At 39.9% G+C, this 23,037-nt stretch overlaps 1 long non-coding RNA gene across 1 annotated transcript; it reads left to right on the top strand.

Moving 5' to 3' along the window:
- LOC134299659 (uncharacterized) lies at window positions 1-22,557 on the top strand. The gene is made up of 4 exons (XR_010006916.1): window positions 1-367; window positions 18,169-18,330; window positions 19,913-19,962; window positions 22,224-22,557. It is a non-coding gene; the product is annotated as an uncharacterized LOC134299659 (long non-coding RNA).
- Window positions 22,558-23,037: the final 480 nt, after the last annotated feature.

Here is a 23,037-nt window from a genome sequence, read left to right as displayed (position 1 = left end):
AAGAAAGGAACTTGGCAAGATTTTCATTCTGACTGTAGAAGCTCTTTTCTTAATGCGAGCTTCTCAAATGCTTTATCTTTAACAAGGACCGTGGTAACTAGTGCGGGGATGACTGCGTAATAAGACTCATGGGTGCTTTGCCAAAGAAACTTTCAGGAAAGGGAAAGAAAGTTGCTTGATGAAAGTAAGGTGGGGGTTTTGTGCAGGCGAGCGGCAGAAAGAAGGATTCATCTGGATTCCGGTGCCTGTGGAATGAGGGACAACGGGGGAACGGGGCACAAATCTGAACTCCCTCCGCACTCTCTTCCTGAAAGGGAAGAGAAGAGCTTCAAAAAGAATGAGAGTGACAGGGTATCCAACTGAAAAGGTATTGTACGCTCTTGCTTCAGGTCACAGCCATGGTTTGCATTGCTGAGCAAAGTCTTTCTAATTTAACATTTATGAACTCCATTCTAGGGTTCACTCGGGGAAAGTCTGGGAAACTTGGTGATAGGGAAGCACTGAATGCCTGCGTTATGGTGGGGGAAGGGAGGTTGACGATGAGAGAAACAGCTTGAGTAATAACCCAATGAAGGATGCTTCCTGTGTTGGAAATGCAGATACAGCTTGAGTGCCCCTTATCCAAATTGTTTTGGATCTAGGATATTCCCCCCCCAGATTTTGGAATACCTGCATTTGCATATCAGTAGAGTCTCACTTATCCAACATAAACGGGTCGGCAGAACGTTGGATAAGCAGATATGTTGGATAATAAGGAGGCATTAAGGGAAAGCCTATTAAACATCAAATTAGTTTATGATTTTACAAATTAAGCACCAAAACATCATGTTATACAACAAATTTGACAGAAAAAGTAGTTCAATACGCAGTGATACTATGTAGTAATTACTGTATTTATGAATTTAGCACCAAAATATCATGATATATTGAAAACATTGACTACAAAAATGCGTTGGATAATCCAGAATGTTGGATAAGTGAGGCTTGGATAAGTGAGACTCTACTGTATGTATATTATGAAATATCTTGGAGATGGGACTCAAGTTTAAACATGTATTTTGTGTTTCCAAATTCCAGATATGAGATATTCAACCTGTGACAGAGATTCAGGTTGAAAACCTTCAAGAATTAGATTTTTGGTAACTATGGGCTTCCATCACTCTACACAACTTTTCAGTTTAATGATACTCTACCTCATATTAAGGTTGCATCAGGCTTATGAACTCAGTTATCTACATGGGTCCTTCAGTAATTGTTTTAATGAAGTGTGAGAAAGAGAGAAAAATATTTATTTATTTACTTTGTTTTATATTCCACCCTCTCTCACTCATCAAGGGACATCTTATAAATGAGGGTATTTTGTTTTTGTTTTGTTTTAAATCATGTATGCATATTTTGTCTGGAATTTCAGGGTACGATAGTGGAAGAAATGTCAATGACTTTTACTATAAGACTCTAGTGGTTCAGAAAGGAACTCTACCACGACAATCTCCAAAGCAAGTCTACTAGGTTAAAGCTGAAAGGTCCTATATATTCAAGGCCCAACACCTGCCTTGAAGAGATCCCTTTGTTTGGAATGTAAAGAAGGTCAAATGATCTTTAATAACGGTGAGAGGCTGGAATCACAGTTTCTCTGGCTCATATGAAAATGCCACCCACAGTAAGGCATTGCCCTTAAGAAGACTGTTGGACAAATATTCCACATTGATTTAGGCTGTAATCCTAAAAGATAAGCCTCTCAGGAAGGAGGTTAGGCTGTCGGGACCTTAGAGGTAAAATGACCATGTTTAAATTCCACCCTGTCTACCCTGCGTATGCAGTGTCAGAGTTGTTGATGTGATTTTGACTTTGTGTGCCACTCAGAGAAATTGCATCTCCTGTCCTGGAAATGGAGCAATCTCTTAACTGTTCCCTCCTTGATGAGCAAATCAGATTCTCCCAGAACGTCAATGGTGCCAAATTCAGAAAACACATAATTCACCATTTTTAAATTGGTCTGCTAATTTCAAAATTCTTATTTGAAAAGCTATGTGTATTTAACAACATTGTATTTGTTTACATGGTAGTTGTATAGCCAATAACATTTCAACTGTATGCAGATGGCCTTTTTGATTTCTTTCTGAAGTCTGCCTAATGGTAGAAACACCTCTGCTGGAACAGCAGCAGTGCAGAGAAGCGGGAAGAAGACCCTCCTTTTTCTGCATCTGATGAGGTCTTAATGATGAGTTTCAGATAACCTGATACGTACATGCCAGCCATTGAAATCCACAGGATTTCTAGTTAGTCCCACTATCTTCACAGGTATGGTTGATGGAGCATGAGAGAGGTTTTTCTCAGTGGTGGTCCCTAACCCCTCAAAAGGACAAGAATGGGTCTCTTTATAGTTCTATTGACTGGTGAAAACTTTTTTTTTAGTTAGGCAAGCTTTTAGAACTGAAGGCTTTTGACAAATGGCTGTAAGAATTGGGAGATCAGGGTTCAAATCCCTGATCAGCCACAGAAAACCAATGGGTGGTCTTGGGCAAAGTCAAACACTCTCAGTCCCAGATGAGGGCAATGGCAGATGCCCTCTGAGTATATCTTGCCAAGAAAATCACATGGTGGATTTGGCTTAGTGTTTTTTTGTTTATTTGTTTTTTTCATGTCAGGAGCAACATGAGAAACTGCAAGTCGCTTCTGGTGTGAGAGAATTGGCCATCTGCGAGGACGTTGCCCAGGGGATGCCCGGATGTTTTTTGATGTTATTACCATCCTTGTGGGAGGCTTCTCTCATGTCCCCACATGGAGCTGGAGCTGATAGAGGGAGCTCATCTCTCCCCGGGTGGGATTCGAACCTGGCAGCCTTTGGGTCAGCAACCCAACCTTCAAGTTACAAGGCTTTAATCCACTACTCCACCTGCAGAAATGATTTGAAGGTACGCAACAACAACAACAACAACAACAACAACAGGCTATAAATAATTTAAACTGTATTTTAAATTTTGTAGTGTTCTAAATATGGTTCATGTTTTAATATAGTATTTATTTTGTAAGCTTTGATTGTAATTTTTCATGTTTTGATCTTGCATCCACCAAATACCTTAGGACAGAAATCATGCTATATACTAAGTTGACTTGATTTTCAGTCTTTGGGAAAAGGCTGGATGACATTAATAATAATGATAACAACAACAAGAAGATCAACAGCAAAAACCTTTTTATTCCATTAAAATTTGCAAGAAAAAGATACGGCAGATTTGTGGCAAGGGCAGTGACAGAATAGGATCAATTTCAACAGATCTTCATCCATTTCTCACCCCTCTTGGGACATTTTCAGAAAACACTCTTTCACAAGAGAATGATTCAGAAATGCTAGCATTGACTGTGTTTCAGTGTTGAATAAAACACTGAACAAAAATTCTATACATTTAATACTTTTAATAAATTAAATCCCTTTAATACCTAAAAAGTCTTTTTGGTATCCCAAAAGTGTTGTGACAAATTCATGATATCATTCATTCTTAGGTAGGTATTGGAACATGAGAATTAGTAATAATCTAAATATTATTGATGACAAAAACTAAGTTAAGAATGTAATTAATTTAACTTGCCTTAAAATCAATAAAACATAAAAAGCATTTAACCTTTGCTGAATCACCAACAATAACAATGATGTAGTCTAGTCAGATATAAACACTTGTCAGACCTATTAATTTCACAAGAACAATATTTTCTCAATAAAGTCAATGTCTGGAAACTTGTGTATTTGAAATTTAGAAGATTCTGCAGTGATCTGGTATTTGAATTATTGCTTATATTGATTACTGTTGTTATTATTATTTCCTCAATACTGGATTTCTAGCCAGATTCATGATTTATTTACATTACTTACTATAAAATATTTTTATGTGAAATAAAGTGATAAAACAATCAAAATGATTTAAATGAATGCAGATTGAAATCAATGAATCATTTTAACCAGCCAAAAATATAGGAAACAACTAAAAAGGTTAAACCTGCTTAAAAAGCCAACATTTTAGAGATTACAAAAAATGTAAATACGAGTAGGTACAAATGGAAGCTGCCATCAATGTAAACATAAAGTTACATTGTAATTAATTTATCAATGAGAGGTAACACTATTTTAAATTATATACAAATTAAAATCCTGACAATTGAAGGATTAATGGCAATTGCAATATAATGACAGTGCTAGGATGGCAGAAATCATATACAGATACAATATGACACTTCATATTCACAGCACCAGTGTAGTTTCATTTATCCATGTTTGGCAAAATATGTTATCTCTAGAAAATTTCCTAACCCTCCATCTGACTGTATGTTTTGTATTTTATTTTAATCTTTGTTTACCATACCATTAGTATTTAATTGTTTTTAAACTTTTCTATTGAGCTTTTAAACTTGACTAAGTGTGGGATTGTTAGCCACCTAGAGTCCTCACAGGGAGAAAGGTGGGGTATAAATAATAATAATAATAATAATAATAATAATAATAATAATAATAATAATAATAATAATAATACAGTACGAGGATTTAAAGATCGAACTGCAAAGACTCTGGCACAAGCCAGTAATGGTGGTCCCAGTGGTGATTGGCACACTGGGTGCAGTGCCTAAAGACCTTGGCCAGCATTTAAAAACAATTGGCACTGACAAAATTACCATCTGTCATCTGCAAAAGGCTACCCTACTCGGATGTGCATGCATTATTCGCCGATACATCACATAGTCCTACACACTTAGGACGTGTCCAGCATGTTATCCAATACAACAGCCGGCATAGTGATCTTGTTTGCTGTGTACTAATCTTGCTGTGCATCAAATAATAGTAATAATAAAAATAAAAATTAATAATAATAATAATAATAATAATAATAATAATAATAATATGTTATCTTTGGGTTAGACATTCTTCATTTCAATTGGGTTCAATAGTTTTGTGTATCTATGTGAAGGTCAGGTATGTGTTCCTTGTGCATATGGGATCATAACGTATATCGAAAGAACAGCATAGGAATCTTAGCAAAAATATGCATTTGCCTGGAAAAATTTCATTGCACAGCCTAGCCAGTTTTGTTATAATGGCTGGTTAAAACATAAAGGGGTTTCTAATCCCAAAGACTTCAAAAGAAACCTATCTGAGAAAGAGAGAAAAATCTAACAATATCAATATCAAAGCTAGCTGTTGCTCTTATTAAAAAGTTTCCTGTTCTTCATTAGTCACAAATGAATTCCTCAGCTCTTGAAAGCTACTCAGTTAATTGAAAGTTTTTATATAACACTCCAACAAATGCTGGATAGGAAAACATGGAGGTTCTTTAGGTTGACTTAGACCTAGAATCGGTCTAACCCAGAGATTGGAAAAGTTACTTCTTGGACTACAGTTCATGAAATCCTCTGGCCAGCATGTTTGAGAAATTATGGAGCATGCAGAATTGAGTATTTCTCAGCTCTGTTCTAACTTTGTTCAAGTTGCACTGATCCTACAGAAATATAAAAATAGATATTTTCACAATGAGGCTCTCTGTGAGAGCACTTTTATGGTAAGTGCTAGCAAAAGAATCTAGGTCATCCATCATACAAAACATGTGATCTAGCAATACGTTTTGTGTACCCTTCTTTCTAAAATTATGTGCTATTTCAACCTTGAATACTTTTTGGACCTGAAAACAGGGCATATTATATTGAAAGAAAGAATCATGCCAACAAAGGCTATCTAATTACCCTGTTATTAAAATAAACCTATTTTGGTGCACTGCTTTTGTAAGTGGCTTCCACAATTAAGCTTTTCTGGCATATTAACTTTCCCTTGGCACACGATGCCATAAAAAGGGGATTCCTTTACTCCAAAAAGAGACATGGGTAAGCTTGCCACATGGGACAATCACCAAATCCAACCTCCAAGAGTCAGAGGCCTTTTCATTTTTGGTTAAAGTGGGGAAATAATGTATCTATGTTATTGAGGACCCAAGACTTGCCTCCCCCCCCCCCACTAATAAAAGATATGCATAATTTGGACTCCGCGATCTGTAGTTCTCCCAAGGATGGAGGTCATAGTGAACTAGAAACAGACTCCGTCTCCCACAATCCCTTAGGACCTCCCCCCCCCCAGGACCAGCTGCAGCCCACCCACCATGACCCCCAGACCCCCATGCACTCTTCTCAGTGCCCACAACATGCCAGCATGGTTCAGGCCAGTCCGGACCAGTGACCCTCCACAGCTACGTTTCCCCCCTGTCCTCCGGGAAGCCAGCCAACAGCCACACAGTAGCCAAAGCACCTCCATTTCCCAGCCCCAGTCACTTTGTATCTCTTTCATTCCTTCCCTGGCTACTATATATCTTCCCTCATTTCTCTCCTTATTATTTTATTTATTTTCCTTCTTCTGCGAATGTACACATAATTGAATAAGTTATAAGTATAATAAAATACTGCAAATGACCTCCTCAGCTGCTCCTCAGCCTTGGCAAGGTCCCCACTCTTCCCCCTTCTCTCATATCTCTTTATCTGTCTCCCTCTCCCTTACTAAACATCACCCAAAGGCTGTTTCTCTTCTATTTTTATTATTTTCATTACTTTTTATTATTATTTTATTATAAATTCTATAAATGGAAGGCAAAGGTCAATGAATGCAAAACTCCAGTAACCACTGCCCTTGAGCAATTTTCCAAACACCACACCCACACCCCAAACGCCAACCAGAGATGGCTCAAAATCCTCAAAGGACCTTTTCCAAACCCCAACAGAAGACCATCCGTTCATGGCCCCGAGACATCTCCTTGGAGATCTTGGACAGTCACAGGACAAAGGTCCAGATGGAAACTGCAAACTACATCTCCAGACTCTCTCTTTGTCTCTGAACTTGGAAACCCATCTGGGACAACAACCCCCATTGTGTCATCTGGCAGGGCCACACATTTATATAATCCTGTCAGGTCACCTTTGGGCCCTTCCTTTGTTCATTGCATTTCTGAACTACATACCCAAAGGGCTAGTATTTATTTATTTATTTATTTACAGTATTTATATTCCGCCCTTCTCACCCCGAAGGGGACTCAGGGCGGATCACATTACACATATAAGGCAAACATTCAATGCCTTTAACATAGAACAAAGACAAGACAAACATAGGCTCCGAGCTGACCTCGAACTCATGACCTCTTGGTCAGAGTAATTTGTTGCAGCTGGCTGCAGCTAGCTGGCTGCTCACCAGCCTGTGCCACAGCTCGGGCCTCGGAGATCCCTCCCTCCCTCGAACCACCTCTACCTGCTGATTGGAGGCTCCTGAGCTTCCCTGCCCAGCTGGGAGGAGACTCCTGGCTACGTCACCAGCACCTCCGTCAATCAGCTTGGACCTGTCTCCCATCCAATCAGAGGCCAGGAAAAATGCCAGCCAGCTCCACCAGATGGCCAATCAGGGAAGAGGGAGGGAAATTTCAAAACAGGGCAATGTCAGTGAATAGGAACTTTTGTGTATAAAGATGTCTGCCTTAGAATGTATATTTACACTTGTACCCTTCAAGCACTAATGCTGTACAAGTGTCCCTTTTGCACAAGTTGAATAAAGCCTCTGTCGTTTGCCTTCATCCTGGTGGAATCCTTGGTTCCTGATTTCTGATTTGCTATTCACACTGTCTATCTTGCCAGGCAGACTTCCTTCGGGGCTTAGGAGAACAACAAATTCAGGCATCATCTATACTATCTAATTAAAGCACTTTGATATCATTTAAACTGCTGTGGTTCCATCCTATGGAATCCTGGGATTTATAATTCTGTATCTGAGAGCTGCACTTTTATTGTTTGGAGAACTCTGACAGAGTACTTTGGGAGAGAACTAATTGGCAATTTAACACCAGCATGAAACCATGTTATATCATCGGGAAATATACAGTATGGTGCAATCATGGACAGTCAAGTGTTGGTCACATCAACTAATATTTTTACATATGCCATGCTAATAGCCTTACATTAGCATTCCCGTTAAAGTTGGTTTACATTTTGAGAGAGCAAATCTTTCCCCACAAACTGTTTTCCTTCACCATGTAGGAGTCTTGTAGGAGGAAAGCTTGTTGAGGAGATGACAGGTGAATATCTGAATTTAGAAATGTGCTTCAATGTGTTTAAAATGCTGTCAAAGTTGGGGATGATTTAAATGTGTGAAATTTCAAAATGCTTCATTGACACACACAGACACACACAGAGCTAATTCCTTCATTGCCTCAGGGAGATACAGCAGAAGGAAAAGTTGGAGCCTTTTAGCTTCACTGTTAAAAGAGGACTCTAAAAATGGGTTAGTGAAGACGCATTTGCCTCTTTTGGAGGTAACAGAGCAATCCGTCACCAGGAGAAGTTTCCTGAGGTAACTACCAAGACATACTAACTAGCAGGGCACAGGAAGCTGTCATTATTACATCTTCAGCATATAAATTATCATGATTCCAAAATGTACCTTGCTCTAAAAGAACAATTTTTTTAGATCTACAATTCTAACCAATTCAAGGAACACTCAAATCCTAGGCTCTCCTCAGTCCTACACATGCAGGACAACATCTGCACACATGACCAAAACACAGAACATTTGTAACTATACTTGTATTTTCACTATAAAATACCAGCAGACCTGAATTGGGAACTGATTTTGAGGGAAGAGAGTTCATGCTCTTCAATCTGTAGAAGAAGAAACAAGATCAGCATGATGCTGTTAATGGTCTTGGTTTTTCTGATAGGAACTAGACCACAACTTTGTGATATAATAATAATAATAATAATGTGCCATACAACGTCGTTGTGTTGATGATGATGATGATGATGATGATGATGATAATAATAATAATAATAATAATAATAATAATAATAATAATGTTTTTATTTCTTACCTGCCTCTCATCACAGCTCGAGGCTGGTTATAACATTGCTAAAACACATAACCAAAACACATAATCATTTAAAAACACTTTGTAAATACACATATTAAAATGTATTTTCATAAGATAGTAAAGATAAAGGTAAAAGTTTTCCCCTGACAGTAAGTCTAGTTGTAGTCGACTCTGGGGGTTGGTGCTCATCTTTATTTCTAAGCCAAAGAGCTGGCATTGTCCGTAGACACCTTCAAGATAATGTGGCCAGCATGACTGCATGGAGCACCGTTACCTTCCCGTCAGAGCAGTGTCTATTGATTTGAACTGCTAGTTCGGCAGAAGCTGGGGCTAACAGCGGGAGCTCACACCGCTCCCCGGATTCAAACCTCTGACCTTTGTATTAATGGTCTTGGATTTGGGTTGTTGTGTGTTTTCTGGGCTGTATGGCCATGTTCCAGAAGTATTCTCTCCTGACGTTTCACCCATATCTATGGCAGGCATCCTCAGAGGTTGTGAGGTATGGAGAAACTAAGCATACCTCACAACCTCTGAGGATGCCTGCCATAGATGTGGGCGAAACATCAGGAGAGAATACTTCTGGAACATGGCCATACAGCCCAGAAAACACACAACAACCCTGTGATCCCGGCCATGAAAGCCTTCGACAACACGGTCTTGGTTTTTCTGATAGGAAAAATTCCAATTTCTTAAATGTATGCATTTTTTCCAATCATCCCTTTGTTGTTGAGCCAACTGCATCACAACCTCAGATACGTATGGATATCTGGTGACCATGTTCATTTCCAGGAAATAAAGACTATTAAGTCTGGTCAGAAATGATGTGGAACTTATTTGTTACCCTTCGCTCTTTAAGAAAACAACTATTCCTTTCCAGTAGAAAATGATCAGAAAATTTCATCTGCTTCACACAATACTCACTTGAATGGGCCATGTTCAAAGGAGCAATGTGATGGCAACCTAGCCCATTTGACTGATGTTGCAAGGCTCTACTTAACCTTCCATTTTTTATACCAGTCTGTAAAATGCAGAATGTAGTAAAGGTAATAATTTTACCTTGTTGCAGGGATTAGTAAAAAATATATATTGGATGCCTTGTTTGTGTTTTTGTGATCAACTAGAATCCCTTTTTTCCCGTGCTGTAAGTGTATGTATATGTGCTTAGTTTGACAAGCGGAAGAGGTCCTAGATTTACATAGAGGTACATAGACATAAACAATAGCCATTGGCGTCTCAGTCTGAGGCTGGAGCCTCATTCTCTCCTGGGAGATGGATAATCCTTGATGGGCTAACTCAACATGGTGAAGCAGCCTGTCTTCAGTAAAATCTCAGCAATGGTGACATTTTCCTACATCCCTATATAATTTCCTTTAACACAGGCCTATGGATGGGTCCCACATTTGAATCAAGCAGTATAGTTGAAGGAGCAGTTGCTATTTCTGCAATGTAATATTTCCCCTGAAACTGTGATTAATGTCACAAAGAGCAGGGAGATACAGATACAACATCTTCAGCTAGGCTCAGTTGTTATTGTTTATTCATTCAGTTGTTTCCGACTCTTTGTGACCTCATGGACCAGTCCACACCAGAGCTCCCTGTCGGCCGTCTCCGCTCCCAGTTCCTTCAAGGTCAAGCCAGTCACTTCAAGGATACCGTCCATCCATCTTGCCCTTGGTCGGCCCCTCTTCCTTTTTCCTTCCATTTTCCCCAGCATCATGATCTTTCCCAAGCTTTCCTGTCTTCTCATGATGTGGCCAAAATACTTCATCTTTGCCTCTAATATCCTTCCCTCCAGTGAGCAGTCGGGCATTATTTCCTGAAGGATGGACTGGTTGGATCTTCTTGCGGTCCAAGGCACTCTGACAGATGTGCTCATATATTAAGAAATGCAGAAATGAAAGCTAAACAAGACAGGAAGACAAATAAACTTTATTCTATTTCCAGGTACACCTCAGGTGAGGAACTATTATGTATCTATCTGGAAGAAGCATTATCATGTTGGTATCTAACCCTGGTTGCTTGGGAGTTATGACTGTATCATGGTAACAGCTCTCTAGGCTGAGAGGTAATACTGAGATTCATGGTCAAACTGGGACTAAAATCAAGAATCCCCAGTAAACATGCATCCCTTTATCCACCACTTCACAGTGGTTCTCTTGTCAGCCATACATAAACCAGAAGTGTCAGGCTTGGGCTTTGATGCAGTTTAAGTATTCCCCAACATCATGTCAAACCTGATGGCAGAGGATTACCTGAAAACACTGGAGGGGGATGCTGAGCTAAAGATGCCAGTTGAAGGCCATTACGGATGCCCATTTGGCGGGTCCCCGCAGACTGTCAGAACATGTTACAGAAAAATTAAAATTAATTAGTGCCAATGGTGTCTTGGGAGTTTCTGTTTTGTTAACCACAAGCACACTGGGATATGTGGGAAATCTAAAGTAAGTCTCTCTCAGTGCAGGTGCATTCTTTGACTTCAGGACTCGGCAAGCATCCCTCACCGACTGGGTGATGAGTGGGATAGCACCGTTCCTGTCCAGAGATATTCTAACTCTTGTCTCCCTTGATTCATGCTATCTGTGTATGTTCAGGGTGATAAACATATCAAAGTGATCACTCAAAGAGTTCCTTGTGCATTAAGAGAAGTCATATGTTAAACAATGTGCGCAAAGAGAGACAAAGGCAAGATTCACTTGTCCTAACAGTCCATCTGTTTCCTGCTCCCTACAGAGCATCTTTCTTTCTCCCGTCCCTCCCTCCCGGTTCCTTTTCAGGTGCCCTCTTACCTTATGTAACACTCTTTTTGCTGGAGGTTCATGCTGTGACCCTGTCAGAATCACTACAGCAGGGGTGACCTCGGTAATGACCATCCTGCGCCTGCCAAGCTAAGTTGGTCAGTGTTAGCTGATTAAACTTTTAACAACATCCCCTGTGCGATAAAGGGCAAAATGACAACTTTGCCCATCGTCAAGGTGTCTGTATAATAAACTAATTAGTAAACCACACAGTCTGTGGAGCTTTTAATGAGTGCTATCGTCTGGCCTCTGTAATAAAAACCCAGCCTGCCCCCTTTTGGGATTCAATTAAGGAACAGACTGTCATATGCTTGGCCTAGCTGATCAATGAATCCATTCCGACCTTTGTTGGAGATGTTTGCAAGGTCACTCAGCATCTGTGAGGAAAGCCAGCTCGGCGGTGGGGAGACGTACCCAGCGGCACCTGCCAGGCACCAGGATCTGTCGTTAATGTCTTCCTGGTCATTTGGCATCAGCAGAAGTTTCTCTCGCTCAAAGGTTAGCTGAAAGAGAAAGCAGCGATGAAATCTATTTGGATTTCATGACTGAAAGGCTCCTTTTTGTTATTTAATCATTAAGCCTTTAATATCTGCCTTCTGCAAACCTGCGCGCAACTGGCCATAAGCCTTTGTGAAGCAGCGTGTGTTAGCCCCTAGAAGATGTTTACCAATTTCCGCAGCTTTTCAATAACTTACAGTCAACTCTGACCACAAGCATGGATTGTCCTGAGTATGTGTATTCTGCTCCTATGATTGCTTTTAAGAAAGCGTAGGCAAGGAACAGCGGCTTTGCTCATGTTTAGAAAAGATTAAGTTGCCTCACACTGAGATGCATCATTGCAAAGTAACCCAGTGCAAGTTACTTTAGCTCAGCAGACATTTTCCAAGGCCAGATCTAAGTCATGCTACCTGATAACTTATAAGAATGGAAACTAGGAATGGAAGAAAACATTTTTATATACCAACATTTTAGTGGCTTTATCCAGTTTCTGACTATTAGCAGAAAAATGCACATATCCTCCGTTTTTCAATCATTAGGAAAAAATGGTGAGCCATAGAGCCTCCCTTCAGGTTGTCCGTTTTGAATGACATGCAAATAAAATGTGTGCAGATCAAACATATACCTTAGGGGAAATGTGCACAAAAGTGTTTCATTAACAGGTAAAATATGTACATGGCAAAAAAATATTTAAAGCTGAATAGTACAGAGAGAAAGTGTGCATTTGTGGTATTGTATTTATATTCTGCTTTTCTCCTAAATGGGAACCAATGCAGCATAAACGATCAAAAAGCAGCTAAAACAATATGAGGTTAAAGGTTTTAAAAAAGCATTAACTAGTACATTCCGTTAAAACACTGGTTTTAAAACATTGCAATTTTAAACAATTAATCACCTAAAAACACAATGGAAGTTAAAGCAGAACACCTAGGCCCCTTCTACACAGCTATAGAAAATCCACATTATCTGCTTTGAACTGGATTATATGGCAGTGTAGACTAAGATTAAAAAGGTAAAGGTTTTCCCCTGACATTAAGTCTAGTCGTGTCCGACTCTGGAGGTTGGTGCTTATTTCCATTTCTAAGCCGAAGAGCCAGCATTGTCTGTAGATGCCTTCTAGGTCATGTGGCCAGCATGACTGCATGGAGTAAGCAAAGCAATAATCCACTATTTCAATACTGAAGTAATCATAAATATATACTTGCTTCAACAAACTTATGTTTCATTGTATACTATTTTTTGTTGTATGTTTTACAAGTTGTTGAAACAAGTATATGTTTGTGATTACTTCAGTATTGTAATAGCGGATTATTGCTTTGTTTACTCCATGCAGTCATGCTGGCCACATGACCTAGGGATGTCTACAGACAACACCGGCTCTTCGGCTTAGAAAAGTGCATATATCAAGGTGCTATTCAAGGGAATCAATTTTCTTTACATGACTGCATGGAGTGCTGTTACCTTCCCATCGGAGCTGTACCTATTAATCTACTCCTCCAATATAGGAATATTAATCTACTCCTCCTCCTTCTTGAAGAGAGGGACCATATTCACCCTCCTCCAATCTAAAGATCTAACTTCTAAAAGGAAAAAAAGAATGACCCAAACAATTACCATTCAGTCAGCTTCACGTCGATACCAGGCAAGATTCTGAAAAAGGAAGTGGTCTGCGAAAACTTAGAAACAAATGCAATCATCACTAATAGTCAACACGGATTTACCAAAAACAAGTCATGCCAGACTAATTTGATCTCTTTTTTCAATAGAGTTACAAGCTGGGTCGATACAGGGAACGCCGTGGATGTAGCGTACCTGGACTTCAGTAAGGGCTTCGACAAAGTCCCTCACGACCTTCTGGCAAATAAGCTAGTCAAAACTATGGTTAGGTCGATCTGTAATTGGCTAAGCAAATGAACCCAAAGGGTGCTCACTAATGCGTCATCTTAATCTTGGAAAGAAGTGAAAAGTGGAGGGCCACAGGGTTCTGTCCTGGGCCCGGTTCTGTTCAACATCTTTATTAGCAACTTAGACTAAGGGTTAGAAGGCATGATCATCAAGTTTGCAGATGACAATAAATTGGGAGGGATAGCTAACACTCCAAAAGGAGGAGAATTCAAAACAATCTTAACAGATTAGAGGGATGGTCCGAAACTAACAAAATGAAGTTCAACAGGGACGAATGCAAGATACTTCACTTTGGCAGAAAAAATGCAATGCAAAGATTCAGAATGGGGGATGTCTGGCTCGACAGCAGTACATGTGAAAGACACCTTGGGGTCCTCGTGGACAACAAGTTAAACATGAGCCAACAATGTAATGTGGCAGCTAAAAAGGCCAACGGGATTTTGGCCTGCATCAATAGGAGTATAGTGTCTAGATCCAGGGAAGTCATGCTACCCCTCTATTCGGGTCAGACCACACCTGGAATACTGTGTCCAGTTCTGGGCACCGCAATTGAAGGGAGATGTTGACAAGCTGGAATGTGTCCAGAGGAGGGCGACTAAAATGATCAAGGGTTTGGAGAACAAGCCCTATGAGGAGAGGCTTAAAGAGCTGGGCATGTTTAGCCTGCAGAAGAGAAGGCTGAGAGGAGACATGATGGCTCTGTATAAATATGTGCAAAGAAGCCATAGGGAGGAGGGAGAAACCTTGTTTTCTGCTGCCCTGGAGACTAGGATGCGGAACAATGGCTTCAAACTTCAGGAAAGGAGATTCCACCTGAACATCAGGAAGAACTTCCTCACTGTGAGGGCTGTTCGGCAATGGAACTCTCTCTCCCAGACTGTGGTGGAGGCTCCTTCTTTGGAGGCTTTTAAGCAGAGGCTGTATGGCCATCTGTCAGGGGTGCTTTGAATGTGATTTCCTGTTTTTTTGGCAGGGGGTTGGACTGGATGGCCCATGAGGTCTCTTCCAACTCTATTATTCTATGATTCTATGATTCTGCTACTCACATTTGCATGTATTCGAACTGCTAGGTTGGCAGAAGCTGGGGCTAATAGTGGGAGCTCACCCCGTTCCCCACATTTGAACTGCTGACCTTTCGGTCAGCAAGTTCAGCAGCTCAGCAGTTTAATCTGCTGTGCCATTGGGGGCTCTGAGACTAAGATAATCCAGTTCAAATCAGATAATATGGATTTTCTGCTTTAAAAACCTGGATTATCTGGCAGTGTAGCAGGGGTCCCAGTCACTCTGTTCAGCCAAGGTTGAAGGCCCATTTAAACAAGAAGGTCTTTGCCTGCTGGTGAAAAGTCAACTGAGAGAGGACAGATTAAACTCCAAAGCCTATGTAATAGCTTCAGAGAAGTGGTGTAAAACAGCATTAAATAATCATGAAAAATAGTCTTGTAAAATGTTAACATTACCCCCAAAGCATCCATTGGAAGTTATTTTCTGGGAACACAATTAATAGTTGACACCTGCAGGCCCAAAAGGTCTGATTTCTCTGAATCATCCCATGATTCCATTAAATGATTTCTTGATTTATACAGCAAGAGAGTGAGAGCTGAAAGATTTTTGCGGGGAGGGATGTTTACTCATGTCAGGGCTTTCAAGGGTAACTTTAAAATGTTACATACCAGATACAACTCCATTTGATAATTCGTATCTGTATTCCTTGACCAAAGCAGAGAACTTTGACACCAGTCATCATATTATTGTTAAGGAAGTGTAGAACTGGCCTCATTGGCAGAACAAGCAACCTGTGTCAGCACATTTGGAGATCAAGAAAGGTCAACAAATTATTCTTACAGGTTAAGCATCTCTTATCTAAAATGCCAAAATCCAAAATACTCCCAAATTGTCCACATGGGTGACTTTGATAGTGACACCTTTGTTTTCTTACAGTTCAATGTACACAGACTTAGCACCATACACAAAATTATTAAAAATATTATATAAAATTAACATTCCACAAAAGTTATTTTTGAGAAGGCAATGATATTTGAGCTTTCATATATGAGAACCAGCACTCTACACAGTTCTCTTCAACGAATATGGGCCTATATCCTGTTGTTTGACATAGGTAGAATAGAACAATTGAGCCAGATTAACCAACAAGATTCCAATCCATTATCTCTCAGATCTTCCTAGAACACTGGAGGGATATCTGACATAAAAACGGATCTGAAATAGGCCCGAGGTTTTCTTGACTTATTTTCTTTCACAAGATCTGCTAGCACTTGAGGCCCTCTGGGCTTACATATAAAAGAGGCAATAGACAATATTAAACATATCTTAGTAACATGGTCTTACAAGATAGCCAGGTAATCAGGCTCAGTATTGATCACAGTTTCATGAACATCCATTATTTGCTGTGTAGGATTACCAAGTCAGTAGTGTTCCAGCTCTTGAGATTGCTGTTCCAAACATGAGACCTAGGAAAAGCCCCAGTTGATGTCACAGGGCACATGCCCTTTGAACAAGATTATCAAAGTTGTGCAAAGTATGTAATTTAAAATTCAAAAAGTCATACAAACACACAGTGCTTTCAAAGCAGTACTCTTACCATGATACTCAATACTCTTACCCTGAAAAGAATCCAGGCTCAAGACTTGGGATAAGGACTAGAAACCTGAATATCCACTATGAGCCACTTCCAGAAGCACTCTCTGGTGAAGTTTCACCCATATCAATCGCAGGCAAGTGTGAGATCTGTTGGAAACTAGGCAAGAGGGGTTTACTGTATATATCTGTGGAAAGTCCAGGTTGAGAGAAAGAACTATTGTCTGCCTGAGGCAAGTGTGAATGTTGCAATTGATCACCTTGATTAGCATTTAATGGTCTTGCAGATTCAAAGCTTGGCTGTTTCCTGTCTGGGGGAATCCTTTGTTGGGGATGTTAACTGGCCCTGATTGTTTCATGTCTGGACTTCCCCAGTTTTCAGAGTGTTGTTCTTTATTTACTGTCCTGATTTTTCTAATACTGGTAGCCAGATTGTGTTCATTTTCATGGTTTCCTCCTTTCTGTTGAAATTGTCCACATGGTTGTGGATATCAATGGCTTCTCTGTGTAGTATGACATAGTGGTTGTCAGAGTTGTCCAGCATTCCTGTATTCTGAAATAATATACTGTGTCCAGGTTGGTTCATCAAGTGCTCTGCTACGGCTGACCTCTCCGGTTGAGTGAGTCTGCAGTGCCTTTCAAGTTCCTTGATTTGTGTCTGAATGCTGTGTTTGTTGGTCCCTATGTGGACTTGTCCACAGCTGCATGGTATACGGTAGACTCCTGCAGAGGTGAGAGGATCCCTCTTGTCCTTTGCTGAACATAGCATTTGTTGGACTTTCTTAGTGGGTCTGTAGATAGTTTGTAGGTTGTGTTTCTTCATCAGCTTCCTTATGCGGTCAGTGGTTCCCTTAATGTATGGTAAGAACACTTTTCCTCTGGGTGTAGCTTTGTCTTTACTCTCGTGACTTGTTCTTGGCCTTGCAGCTTTTCTGATGTCTGTGGTGGCATGTCCATTGGCCAATAGAGCCCAATTTAGGTGATTTAGTTCACTTTGGAGGGGATGATTATCCTCACTGAGTGCCTATGAACACTTATGTTCTGAGTCTTTGAATATTTTCCCACCTCTATCTATCACGGAACTGTGTTATCTTTCTTGCTAGAGGTTTTAGCTAATCTTTGAGTCTTTATGAGCAATATACGCAAACTCAACTGGTATTTTTTATGTTGCAATAGTTTCCTTAGTGTTCTCTTTGTGGGAACAAGGGTTTGCAAAAGACAAAGATATTTAGGGAGACAAGCTTGTCAACAAAGTTGAACAGATTTCTCAATTTTCGGAACATTTATGTCTTATAATGGCCACCAGATATACAGGTGTTCAAACAGAATAGTACTATGTGATTTAAAAATGAACATGGGAAGGGAAGTGTGTTTGTCCTACATGATGTCTTCACCTGAAACATCATAGGAACAAGTGGGTGGCTTGACATGACATTTTCTACACACTTGTAACTAAATTAAAGAAAACAATTACATATTCCTTTTTTCCTATTCAGGAGTGGGCTGAATGCTGATTAGACATTGGTGGTGAATCTCTGGATGATTTGTAGTAGAAAAGCAAGGACTGCTGACAGTGGTTTGACAAAAGCAGAGAGAAAATGACTCATACACTCATGAAATGGAAACCTCAGAACGACCAAGCACACATACACACACAGGTATGTATGCATATATATATATATATATATATATAGAGAGAGAGAGAGAGAGAGAGAGAGAGAGAGAGAGAGAGAGAGAAATATGTATTGTGAGGGCTGTTTTTTTATTTAAAAAATCATCACCTGAGATGCTGGTTGTGGGTCTTTCATGAAAAGCAAATAAATTACACAAGCCCGAAGTTGCCCCAAACCTACTACTTTCTGTTCTTGTCCTTGTGTTGAATTTTAGATGATAGTCTCCTGTAGTCAGGGCCTTGTCCTCTTGTACTTTCCAAAGCAGCAGGCACACTGCTGATGACCAAACAACCATGGCGACAACAAAAACAAGCCTTTGTCTTCCAGGAAGCTATCCTAGATCAGGATGCTGTTCCCTTTCTAACAAATCTGATGGCAAAATGTTAAAGACGATTTCCCCATGTCTCCATATCCCGCTCCTCCGTTGCCATCTCTCGAGCTGCTCCTTCGCTGCTTTCAGCACGGTCACAAAAGGCCTTCATCTTATTTGTCAATGTTTGGTATTAAACTAAAAAGGTATTAATCTTTCTAGTGAACTTTTCCCCTTCATTTTCTGCTGGCAAATAGATGGTGCATCTTTTGTAAGACGCTTCGAGGCAAGACACCCGCACATTCAAACATACACTTTTATCCAGTTAATCATTGCGCATTACCTACTTTCATCAATGTTCAGTGCCTTAATTCCAGGATTATTTATTTTTCCTACCCTGGTGTTCTCATCTCTCTTTACGCCCTATTAAGAAACAACCTAAATAAAAAAGCATATGCCAGACTATGCACACACACAAATGGACATACACACACACACACACACACACACACCAGGACACATATACCAGGATAATTAGAAAAGAAACCTATTACCTACGCTTATAATTAGGGACTAACATATTAAATGACCTTTACCATTTACCTTAAGCCCCGGATTTCAAGAAAACCAGCAAGGTTATGAATGCCATATTAGTAATCTTTAATCTTTATTACTGCTGTGGACAGAATTTTAATGATTTTTTAAATAGGCAGCGGTCACTAACATATCCCTATTAAAATAAAAAAAATCTCATAAAAAATTAAATGGATTAAGACTTCAAATGTACCATCATCAAAAGTATTATCTAATTATGGAGTTCAGTGAGCAGGCCAAGTGAAATGGTTGGTAATATTAGTTACTTACCACTTGGGAATGTTCGGGATTTATGCACAAATAGATTCTGCCTCTGTTGCAACATAGTAATTAAGAATTTGTCAGGGAAATTTGACCCTCTAGGGTAGAAATTACTTTGTAAAATAAGAATGGCAGAGCAACCAGTCTCCTTGCTGCATATAATTTAACTTGATTATTTATACATCAAAGGCAGTCGGCAGTGGCTGCGGTATAATATTTAAGTAGAGGGATATTAGAGGAAGAGGCATCTAGTGAAATCTCTCTCTCTTTTTTCCCACCCAAAATCTCCGTGAGAAAATAGAGGAAATTTTCATAAAGCATTTCATTTTGCATATAAATTGGTGCCTCGATTGTGCCTGAGAATTTACTGCTGTCAAATTTAATTTTTCTTTAATTCTTCAGGCCCCAGATGTGGAAGACTATGTGCAGGCTGCAATTTTCAATGGTTACAGGTAGCACCCCAATCGATAATATCTCTTTATGAGAAATTACCGTTAATGTTATTGAGTATGCATTCAGCTTTATAGGATAATAAGGGAATATGAAATGCCAATTCATTCATTAGAAGACAGCTAAGTGCTTAAATGAAATGGGTGACAGGTCTGGAGGGGAAATGGGGAATGGGGGAGGAAAAAGATGTAGTCATGGTCAGAAAGTTGAGAATGGATTTAAAGGACCTCATATAGTATTTTACATATATTTGCATTTGCTTTGTCTGAGGAATAAGTGGTTTGAGATAAAGTTGTTTAAGCAGTTACAGTCCAGGAAACTGTTGATGCTTTGGTAATGCCAAGGGCTCGTCCAAGACCTTTGACTGAAAAATAGTATCACACCCAGTTCCATAACTAGAAGAAAGATAAACTGCTGAGCTGCTGAACTTGCTGACTGAAGGGTTAGCAGTTCAAATCCAGGGAGTGGGGTGAGCTCCTGCTGTTAGCCCCAGCTTTTGCCAACCTAGCAGTTTGAAAACATGCAAATGTGAGTAGATCAATAGGAACTGCTCCAGCAGGAAGGTAACGGTGCTCCATGCAGTCATGTCATCCACAGGACCTTGGAAGTGTCTTTGGACAATGCCGGCTCTTTGGCTTAGAAATGGAGATGAGCACCAACCCCCAGAGTCGGACATGACTAGACTTAATGTCAGGAGAAACCTTTATCTTTACCTTATTATAAATGGCTGTGATTATGACTGATAGCTCCAAGCTCTGCAAGTCAAACACCTCTGGTTTTTAATTTGAAGTTTAAAGGAGCTATCCAAAGAGATGGACTAATCTTAGATATCTTGAATGGTTCCTTTAATGTTCAGACTAAAACCTGGATGTACGATCCCTTTGAAATGAAGTCACCAGTTCTTACTGGATGAGAGAGCACCTACACAACACAAAAGTTTGTTTAAAGGCTGTGTATGCTTTCAGTTGTGTCCCTCAGCACCTTACAGTTGCTTTCTGCTACCAAGAAAGAAAAACAATCTATTCTCAACTGGCATGCGAATTCCCCTTTACTGTGTGTAGAACCATCTTATCTCAATTCATCATTGTACATTTTGATCTTTATTCCTTTGCAAAGTAGGAGTCATTGTAATCCATGGAAAACAGGAGTTTGGGAAGTTATTTTAAAAGTAATTACAACAATGGTGTTAAGGCCCTCTACCCAATATAATTCACCGCCCTTTCCGCTATGGTTGTTTAAAAGTCATGCTTTACATCCCTCTTTCACAAATGTCTGTTATGTTTCATTCTTTCAAAATAATCCAAACAGACTGCAGGTGAATGCTGTCCCTTCAATATTCACAACACGATATGAGTGAGCAGGATTAAGAACAGCATGAGCTACCATCTGCCCCATGTGATAGTCTTCCTCATTTTGGGAGCCACCCCCCTGTAACTAAAATGTAATTGGAGCTACAATTATATTGTGAGATGCATAAATATCCCTCACAGAGTTAAATCATAATAGTCAGCTTTCTACATTTGCTGGGGTTTGGGGATCAATAACCCAACAAAAGTAGCAAAATTATGAACAGAAAATCCTCTAGGAATCTCTAGGTCCTGTGACATGTCCAGAAGTTGGCCATAAAGTAGCACTGGAGGGCCTAGAGATTCCAAGAGGGAATGTATTAAATAAACTCATCAATAATCAAATCTACAAAAGTTAAATGTTGTAGTAGAGCCTGTGAGTAACATTACAAACAGTAGTATGGGTGCCAGAAGGGAAAAAGGGGTTACTCGGGAGCAGGAATCTGATGAAGAGCAGCAGAGAAAGAGGATCCAGGACATACTTATAGCACCTACAGATGAGGAGTCGTTTGAGGGATTCTCTGGGGATGATGGGTCAATGAGTGAAGGAGAAGAAGGAGACACCATGGATTGGGCTAAGATAAGAGAAGTGCAAGCTATTTGTGAGGCACCAACAACTAGTGGTACCTTTATGGGGTTCTCTGGGAGTGAAGACTGGCAATCAGGGGATCCAACTGATTCTTGGGGGGATCTAAGTCTTGACAGGAGATGGAGGAATTAGAGGGAAAGTCAAAGGAATTCAAGTGAAGAGCTGGGAGCAGCTGTGGGGGATGGTGATGGGGCGGTGGTCAGATAAAAGTGGGTTCAGGGGTGAGGGGTCTTTGCAGAATGCAAGGTGTTGATGTGTGTTCCTGTGCTGGGTATTGGGAAAGTTTCTTGTAGCCTTGCTGCTGCCTGTTTCATGTTCGTATCTGCAGTTTGGACCTGAACCGGTTTGGCTGGAGACGCTGCTTCTGCAGACATTGGAGCAACACTGCTTTGGATTCTTCGTGCTTCGACCTTGGACTTCGGCTGACGATGCTTCTCTTCTTGCAACTCCCTCTGTTAACCATTTGTGTACTGTGTCTTTTGTTTTGCCTTAGAGCGCTTTGTTTGACTTGTTGCTTTTTGCATCCAGTTGATCTGGATTACATTTCTGTTTACCCTTTTGAACCAGGACTGGTTTGGGTTTTTGAGTTTTTGACCAGTGGAATTGCATTTAAGTATCCCTGCGTCCTTTTCCTTTTGTTTCAATAAACTCTGTTTTGAAGACACCTTTAAGTCTGGCCCTTTAAGGCGTCCATGATTCCAACATTAAACCCGCTAATGTTGAGGGCTACAAAATACATAATCCACAAAAGGGTGATACTTTTAATCATCAATGTAACATATACTTTGATTATTGGGAAAACAATACTTGGATTCATAACTAGCTACTGGAAGTTCTGTGAAAGAGATATTCTGTAAACTTACATTCTAACACAACACAAATTAAGACAATATCTAAGTTGAATATCCCGACCATTAAAAAAAGTTTCTTGTTATTCATCTTATAAGCCTAGGGATTTTTCAACTAGTTGGGTCAACTTTTCATTGCTGACAGCAGTGTTTCTCAATCTAGACAGAATAACATGCTTCACAAATAAATGAAGGTATTTGTGTATGAAGAAAGAATTGTTATTTATAATTCATTATACTCCTCTTTAAAAATTTACAGTCAGGGAACAGGATCGATCGCTTTTGATGCACCCA

This window comes from Anolis carolinensis, chromosome 5, assembly GCF_035594765.1.
Source record: "Anolis carolinensis isolate JA03-04 chromosome 5, rAnoCar3.1.pri, whole genome shotgun sequence".
NCBI classification, from domain to species: domain Eukaryota; kingdom Metazoa; phylum Chordata; class Lepidosauria; order Squamata; family Dactyloidae; genus Anolis; species Anolis carolinensis.
Note: the sequence above shows the minus strand (reverse complement) of the source record. Positions and strands in the feature narration are given on the sequence as shown.